Source organism: Strix uralensis, chromosome 3, assembly GCF_047716275.1.
Source record: "Strix uralensis isolate ZFMK-TIS-50842 chromosome 3, bStrUra1, whole genome shotgun sequence".
NCBI classification, from domain to species: domain Eukaryota; kingdom Metazoa; phylum Chordata; class Aves; order Strigiformes; family Strigidae; genus Strix; species Strix uralensis.
The window spans coordinates 33,987,112-33,994,736 of record NC_133974.1 but is presented as its reverse complement, the minus strand read 5'-3'; positions in this window follow the sequence as shown (position 1 = coordinate 33,994,736).

Here is a 7,625-nt window from a genome sequence, read left to right as displayed (position 1 = left end):
ATATACTATGAAAACACTGTTAACATTAAAGCATAGAGTATCTGTTATGATTGTGCAGGCAGAAAGCCTCTGGAGCAGTGCCAGCAACTGGCTACTGCTGCTTGGACTTAGCAGGGAAACATTTAACCTGCTGGTTGTATTTATCCTGTGCTGAAGCTGTAGAATTGGGTGGCTTCAGCTCCTTTTCTCCCCAGTTTTGTGCTAAGCTGTTATTCATGTGGTGGGACTGCAGATTTATGTAGTTCTATAAAGGACCCAGCACGTTTGGAGAGGGTTTACTATTCTCACACGTTTCTTCTCAAAGCAAGAAGCAGGCGCTCCTTACGCAGAAGGTGGGCTTCATATGTGGCCCATATCTCGAATGAAGCTTGGCGTTAGCATGGCCATATTAACTTACGTCCATGTTGTCAGATCACCTGCGCATGGGGTTGACCTGGGAGGCAATTACATGATGTGTCAGTGTGTTGGTTTCCCTGGAAAATTCGGTTACAGCTCCCTGAGGCAACTGATTGTTCATCTGCTCATTGACAAAGAGTGGCTGCAAGGTAATTACCCTCTTCTACCCTCTGAGCATAAACTTCACAGTTACAGTTAGTCCATGGCCTGTGTGGAGACACTTAGTTATGTTGCTGGCTGTTGTACCAGCAACTCCAGACTTTAAGCATGTCTGCAGTAAGAAGAGCATTCCTGTGGGAGCATGGACCCTCACAGGTGCCAGAGCCACTTCTGATAAGTGCTCATTACAAGGGTGAGAGCATAATCCGATATCCCAAATCTAGCTGGCCCTAGTTAAATTAAGACAAACCAGCTTCTGGAGGAGGTGGAACCAGGGAGTGACAGGCTCATCACCGTGCACCTTGCCTGCTGCCTCCCCCAGCCCAAGGGGCAGGCACCCATGTGGGAACACAGTAACACACTGTCTGTTGTTGCCTTTGGGTCAGTAGGGGAGCCGGCTACTGTCTCCCCGCCTCCACGAAAATATGATGGTGGATGGAAATACATGCGTACCTCTCAGGGCATGCATTCACCTACTTTGCTTTATTTTGGGGGGTAAAACCTATGAAATTTTTGGGTGATGGGGGGCACACAGAGCACACTTCTGTGCTGGTGGGAAGAGCACACAGCAAGGAAGGACCAGTATGACAGTGCTTGTGTTTGTGCAAGGAGAGTTGGGAAGGACTTTTATTATGCATAGAGTGGCAGTAGAGATGGCTGAAATAAATCTAAACTACCTCTGTTGTTTAGGGAGTTAAACCACAAGGTTTTGTTTTGATTTTGTTTCACTGATATTTTTCTAGCAGAGCTGTGCCATAAAATTAGGATAAGAAAATTTTGATACACGCGGATGATCTTGGGCAAGGTCTGAAATGTTTATAACAATCATATTAATTGCAAAAATGTGATTTAGCTAACAAAACCTGGGAATACTCTTCTTAAAATTACATTTTAATGGATTTATTTTGCTTTGTTTGTGTGGGCTGGGTAATAAACTGGAAGACAAAATATCAAATATCATCCCTCCCTGGAGTCAAACAGGCCAAGTATTATGGGGTCGGGGCAATCCCAAGCACAAATACAGGCTGGGCGATGAGTGGACTGAGAACAGCCCTGCGGAAGAGGACTTGGGGGTATTGGTTGACAAGAAGCTCAACGTGACCCAGCAGTGTGTGTTTGCAGCCCAGAAAGCCAACCGTATCCTGGGCTGCATCAAAAGATTTGGCCAGCAGGTCAAGGGAGGTGATCCTCCCCTTTTACTCTGCTCTTATGAGACCCCACCTGGAGTACTTGTGTTGAGCTCTGGGGCCCCCAACATAAGAAGGACATGGACCTACTCAAGTGGGTCCAGAGGAGGCCACGAAGGTGATCAGGGGGCTGGAGCATCTAACCTATGAGAACAGGCTGAGAGAGTTGGGGTTGTTCAGCCTGGAGAAGAGAAGGCTCCGGGGAGACCTTACAGCGTCCTTCCAGTACTTACAGGGGGCCTGCAGGAAAGATGGGGAGGGACTTTTTATCAGTAGTGATAGGACAAGGGGTAATGGTTTTAAACTGAAGGAGGGTAGATTTACATTAGATGTAAGGAAGAAATTCTTTACAGTGAGGGTGGTGAGACACTGGAACAGGTTGCCCAGAGAAGCTGTGGCTGCCCCCTCCCTGGAAGTGTTCAAGGCCAGGTTGGACGGGACTTTGAGCAACCTGGTCTAGTGGAAGGTGTCCCTGCCCATGGCAGGGGGGTTGGAACTAGATGATCTTTAAGGTCCTTTCCAACCCAACACATTCTATGATTCTATGATTATCATTTCAAAGTTAAATCAGTAAGTGTAATTGGAGAGTATCTGCAGTTCAAAAATAATCCTCCCAAGAAGCAGCAAAAGTATCTACCAAAGTATTTTGCAACTAAATAAAGATATATAATGACACTGCTTTTCAAACATTAACTTCACATATCTTCTGAGGTGAATTACATTGTAGTCAAAACTCTAGTAAGACTTTATTGACTCATTTGTACCCAATATGAAAGTTGCACTTCAGTTCGATGAAGCCTGGTCTTTAAAGTGTTTGTCTCTTCAGTGGTGGGAGGAAGAGTGGATGTTTAGAAACACTGGAGTCCCCAGTTTTGTCCCCACCTTGGAAGGATGTCACTCCTGGCTGGCACAGAGAGACGGTCAAGCAGAGTCTGAGGTCAGGGTCGTAACATGGCCCTGCTCCCACCTCTTGAAAGATGCTGTAATCAAACAAGCTTCATTTCCTCATAAGGAGATAAGCTGAAGATTTGGCCTTCTCAGAGCTGGTCTGGGATCTGCCACTCATGGCCAGGGTCTAGAGCTAGGCAGGGTGTTGTTCTGCCTCACCACTGATGTCTGATTCCCGCAGGCTAAGTTATGTGCCCAGTGGGTTTATTGACCTGCCCAAGTGCAGTTACTTACAGCAATTACTGGCAGCTCAGACCTTTCCTTATGGTTAATCTTGGTCTGCATGTTATGGGGTGAGTTTAAAAATAAAGTTATTTTCTAAGAATTCTCCCTATGAAAAGCCAATTTAAGAAGGTTTAATTAGACCCAAGTATTTGCCTTATCTGATAAACTCTTGGAATGCTTTTAAAATATTTTTATATAGTACATGCAATGCATTAGACATTTTTGCAGGCAATATTCTATAGACATCGTAATTTCAAGCTTACTGAATGTAGGAAGAACATTTAAAATTCAACTGGCTCTTTCTATTTTTATTTAATGTATAAATCAGACATAATTCATGCATAGTTCCTTCCAGGTTTAGACATTTATTGAGCACTATGTATGGTTATAAACATTTTGTGGCAGCTGTTTCAAATTTCAGAATAGAAATAGAAAAAAAAGAAACCTCACATTTTCACTTCTCCAATTTCCTTTGAAAGCTTAAACAAGGAAGCTTCTCATTTTCTGCTTCCAAACTGGCAGCTGAAATTAGGGCCTTGAATTACTTCTGAGAACTAGGACTTGGGACCTTCAGCCCTACATGGGACCCTCTGTCACTTGGAGGCAAATCTGTAGTAGTTAACTAAAAATGCAGAAATGTAGTAGAATTTTCCAAAACTACAAGGCACCTAATGCCGGTACTCAATTAATGAGTGCTCTCAGGAAGTCTATGAAGGATTTCTCTGCATCTAGAGGAAGCTAAGGAGCAGTGTAGTTCTTCAGTCAGTTTTCGAAAGGTTATGAAACCCCACATTTTAACTCTTAAGAGTTCTTTCCTTTTTTTTTTTTTTTTTTTTCCCTCTGTTATAGTAAGGACATGGTGATAATGGCACTTTTTTTACAGTTTAAACTGTGGAACAAACCTTTGTGATGCTGACATGCATCAACAACATCCCCCATGCTGCTGGTTGCTTCTTACTCATCCTCAGTCACCGCCATCGCACACTCAAAGCCATCCCTGCTTGGCGATCATGCCCGACTGAGTGCCCAACACCATGGAGCTGACCTGTGTAACTAGCACCCATGGCCACGGTCCTTCATGGCCTCAGTCATGAGGTGGAGATGACCATGCCCAGGAGCTCTTCAATGAGGAAGTGGGCATCTGCTTTCTCTTCCCAACCCCCAAATTCAGTCCCTTTGTAAAGTGGCTGAGTTTCCAGGCAATTTCCAGTCCTAGGCCTCCACCGCAGGCTACACGTTGCCTGATCCTGGTGGGAATGTTACTTTCCAGGCTGCAGCAGGTGCCTCACCCTGCTGCTCACTGTTTCTTTCCTTGCTCAGCTGCTGCTCCCTTGCCTAAAGCAGAAGCATTCTCTTCCCAGGTCTCCTCCTTGCACTTTTTTGGTGATGGGTAATGACCCATTGGTGCATTGTTTGTTGTTCTGGGGACTCTTTCCTCAACCAGTGCCCATATTTTCAAAGTCTTTGCAGTTATCCCACCCTTAAACTGTGCAGACACCTGGTGCCAAGCTCCCTTCACCCAGTGAGATGATAACAAACCTGTAACCCCCATGCCAAGGCAGCACAGCCTTGCTGACAGTGAGGAGCAGTGAGGAAAGGCCACCATCCCTTGGGAAACGGAGAGTCTGACTCAGGTCCAGCCTGCGTAGGAAGTACTGTTGCTTTTAAGGAAGGACACAAGCATAAGTGAATGCAATGAGCCTTCCTGTGGCTTTATAGGAAATTCCCCAAAAGACTACACTCAGGTATCAGAGTTTGTTTATGGTAATGAAGGCCCAGTGCCATAAAGCTAGCAAGAATATGTCCCAGTAGTGCTTTTTAGAAGCTTTTCACCACTTTGGATAAAATGCTGCTGACAAAATTTCAATCTTGAAATCTCCTGCAACCATCAGATAATTAAGAAAGTTGCTGAGTCACACTTGCATAGGGTAAGTGCCTCCCTGGGGCACGGCTGGGAACACCGATGCCTATTTCAGATGTGTCCCCAAATGCAGCAGATGTGAATGATTAAGCAACATACCCAGTGGCACATTCTCTGCTGACTCATTTGCTGCACTGCTACTGAGATAATAGGCATCCTACCAGGTAAATTCAAGGCAGAGTTTTGCCAGGACTTTACAAAGATCTTTTCATAGGCACTCAGAAGGATGATAAATTCATATAAGAAGAGTCACATTGTAGTTCAAGGACCTTTGCTGGAGAGAATCCAACTCCTCTGTGACTTGTTTGTTGAAATTAGAAGCGGGGCAAAAGCTGTCCCAGAGACTCTTCCTCCACTGACACCTGAGTAAATCCCAGCAAGTCTCATCCACTTTGTCAGGAATTATTTGGGAAATTGTATAAATCACAGACTTTTGGTGTAAGCAGTCTAAGAGCAAAGGTGAAGGTAGGATTTTGGTGACTAAATCCTTTAGTATGAAATAAAAATATGAAATAAAAAATAGCATACCAAATGTGACATTTGTCATCCAAGTAACTCCAGTTCAGTGTCTGCCTAACCCTAAATTGTCTTACGTATTAAGTCACATGTTTCCTAGATGCCTGATGTCCCACTTCTGGGCAGTCTCTGATGGTAAAATTCCACTGTCAGGAGGCAGATGGGAATTAATGAAATGTTATGGGGATCTGCAAGGAGGGATGCTCAGTGAAAAGGCACAGAAAGGCATCTGTTGGATTGGAGGGTTTCTGACCCAAGGATACTGTTGAAGTTATGACTTAGGGATGAAAAGAGGAGTTTTCATGCCATTGTGAGAGGGGCTGTGTATAGACTGGAGGTGGGTGCTCCCCTCGTCACCTACTCGCTTTCTCAGCCAGAACTGACTGGATGTCACTGATTTGAAGATAAGTAGAAATGTTTCAGAAGAGACACATTACATTCAAAATCCTGATGCATTTATGGATCTGCAAATCTGATTTAACTTTCCTGTAACGTGAGCAAAAAGCTTTGTTAAAAAGTCCTGAGCGTACCCCGAGCAAGATTTCCTCAAGGGCCAGTGATCACTCTGTAGATCCTCATGGAGCAACTGTCCTTACTCTCAATTCTTGATTTTTTCTGTCCAAGTGCAAACCTGATGTCAGGGTCCTGGGTGCACCAACAGGCTCTGAAATATCCCACGAGGAATGTGTTCAAGGGCAGCCCTGATCCAGTGCAGCCCTGTAATCTGGGATCAGACTGATGTGAAAAGAGCTGTGGGAGAAAAAAGCCATCAGATGCCTCATTGGAGGCCTCCCCTGCTTTATGGGGGATCTGAGGTTAAGCTCAGCCTCTGATCCCTGGGCTTTGCTCGAGCTATGCAGCAGCCATGCCTGCACCCAACTGCTTGACTGGACCTGCCTCTTCATTATTGTTATTTTTCAGTATTGTAACTAGACAAGGGAAACAGTAGATTAAACAATGTCATTGAATAGTCTTTCCTGCAAATGTAATGAGGTAAACTGTTGGTAAGAAACTTTGGTGCCTCAGACATTTGCCTGGAGGGCCCCTGAGGATCTTCTCCCCTCCTCAAATACCCTCATCCCACCACCACAGCCCCAAACCATGGTACCAGCCAGAGCAGCAGCTGTGAACATCTGCATCCCTGCTGGTGCCTGCTCCCTTCTGGCACCACAGCCCTAGATCCTGCTGGCTTACAGCATTTTCTCACAGCTGGTGGCTTTATTTACCCTTCTGGGTTCAGGCTTTCTGTTCCCCCACTCTTGGTGTCCTGGCTGCAGGCTGGTCCCATCTCCCCTGCCTCCCACTCACTCTTGTCTGCATCTCTTTTCAGCAGAAAAGCTCAGAAGACAGCCAATATGAAGACCAAACCTAATGGCAGTCATACATTTGTTAATCATATCAACGTTCACGTCTACATTAATGACAACACTGCTAACCATAGCTATGTTGCAGTTTTTCTCCTAACTCTGGTGATGGTAACTTCACTGGACTGGAGACTGCCTCCAGCCTGCAGATGCCACCCCAGGCTCAAAGAGTCAAAACTCAGAGCAAACACTCAAAGCTACATCCAGGTAATCATAAGAATGTTTAGGATTTGCACAACACTATTCACACAGGTCATGACAGTATTTCAGTTTCAGGGTTCATTTGGCACTGTTTCCTCCTGATTTTGCAGTGATATCTACTGGCAAGATTAGAGAACCTTTGCTACTCTTCTAGCTATAAATCTCCTACAAAAAAGAATTAGTAAAAATCAGCTGAACCATGGAAGTGGTCTCTTTTCATAGGTGAAAACTGAGATGCTGTTGAGAGGTTAAGGTCACTATTTGAAAAATAATCCTCAGTTTCTGAGGTGAAAGATTCTTTGATTTCCTGCCTCAAATTTGTTTTGCCTCTATCTCTCTTATATATGTACAGTGAAAGTTGAAAATAATCTCAGGACAAGGATGGGTTGTAAAGAAATGCAATGAAACCATAGAAAACTGATGAGATTATTTCTGTGGAAGCCAAGTTGCAGGACAAGAGAGGCAATTCACAAGTGGTAGAACAGCTGGCAACTCCAACCCACACCATCTGGATTTGTGTGATTTCATAATATTTATTGTCACTAACTCTGAGAGGAATATGAATAGATCTGGCTGCAAGTGGAAATGAGCTGGCTTTTCAATAGAGCAAATTGTGTGTGGAGCCTTGGCAGGGACACATAGCAGGGTGAGCATCTGATACCAACCGACCAGCCATGAATTACCACTTCGTTGGTCAGGCTGGCTACA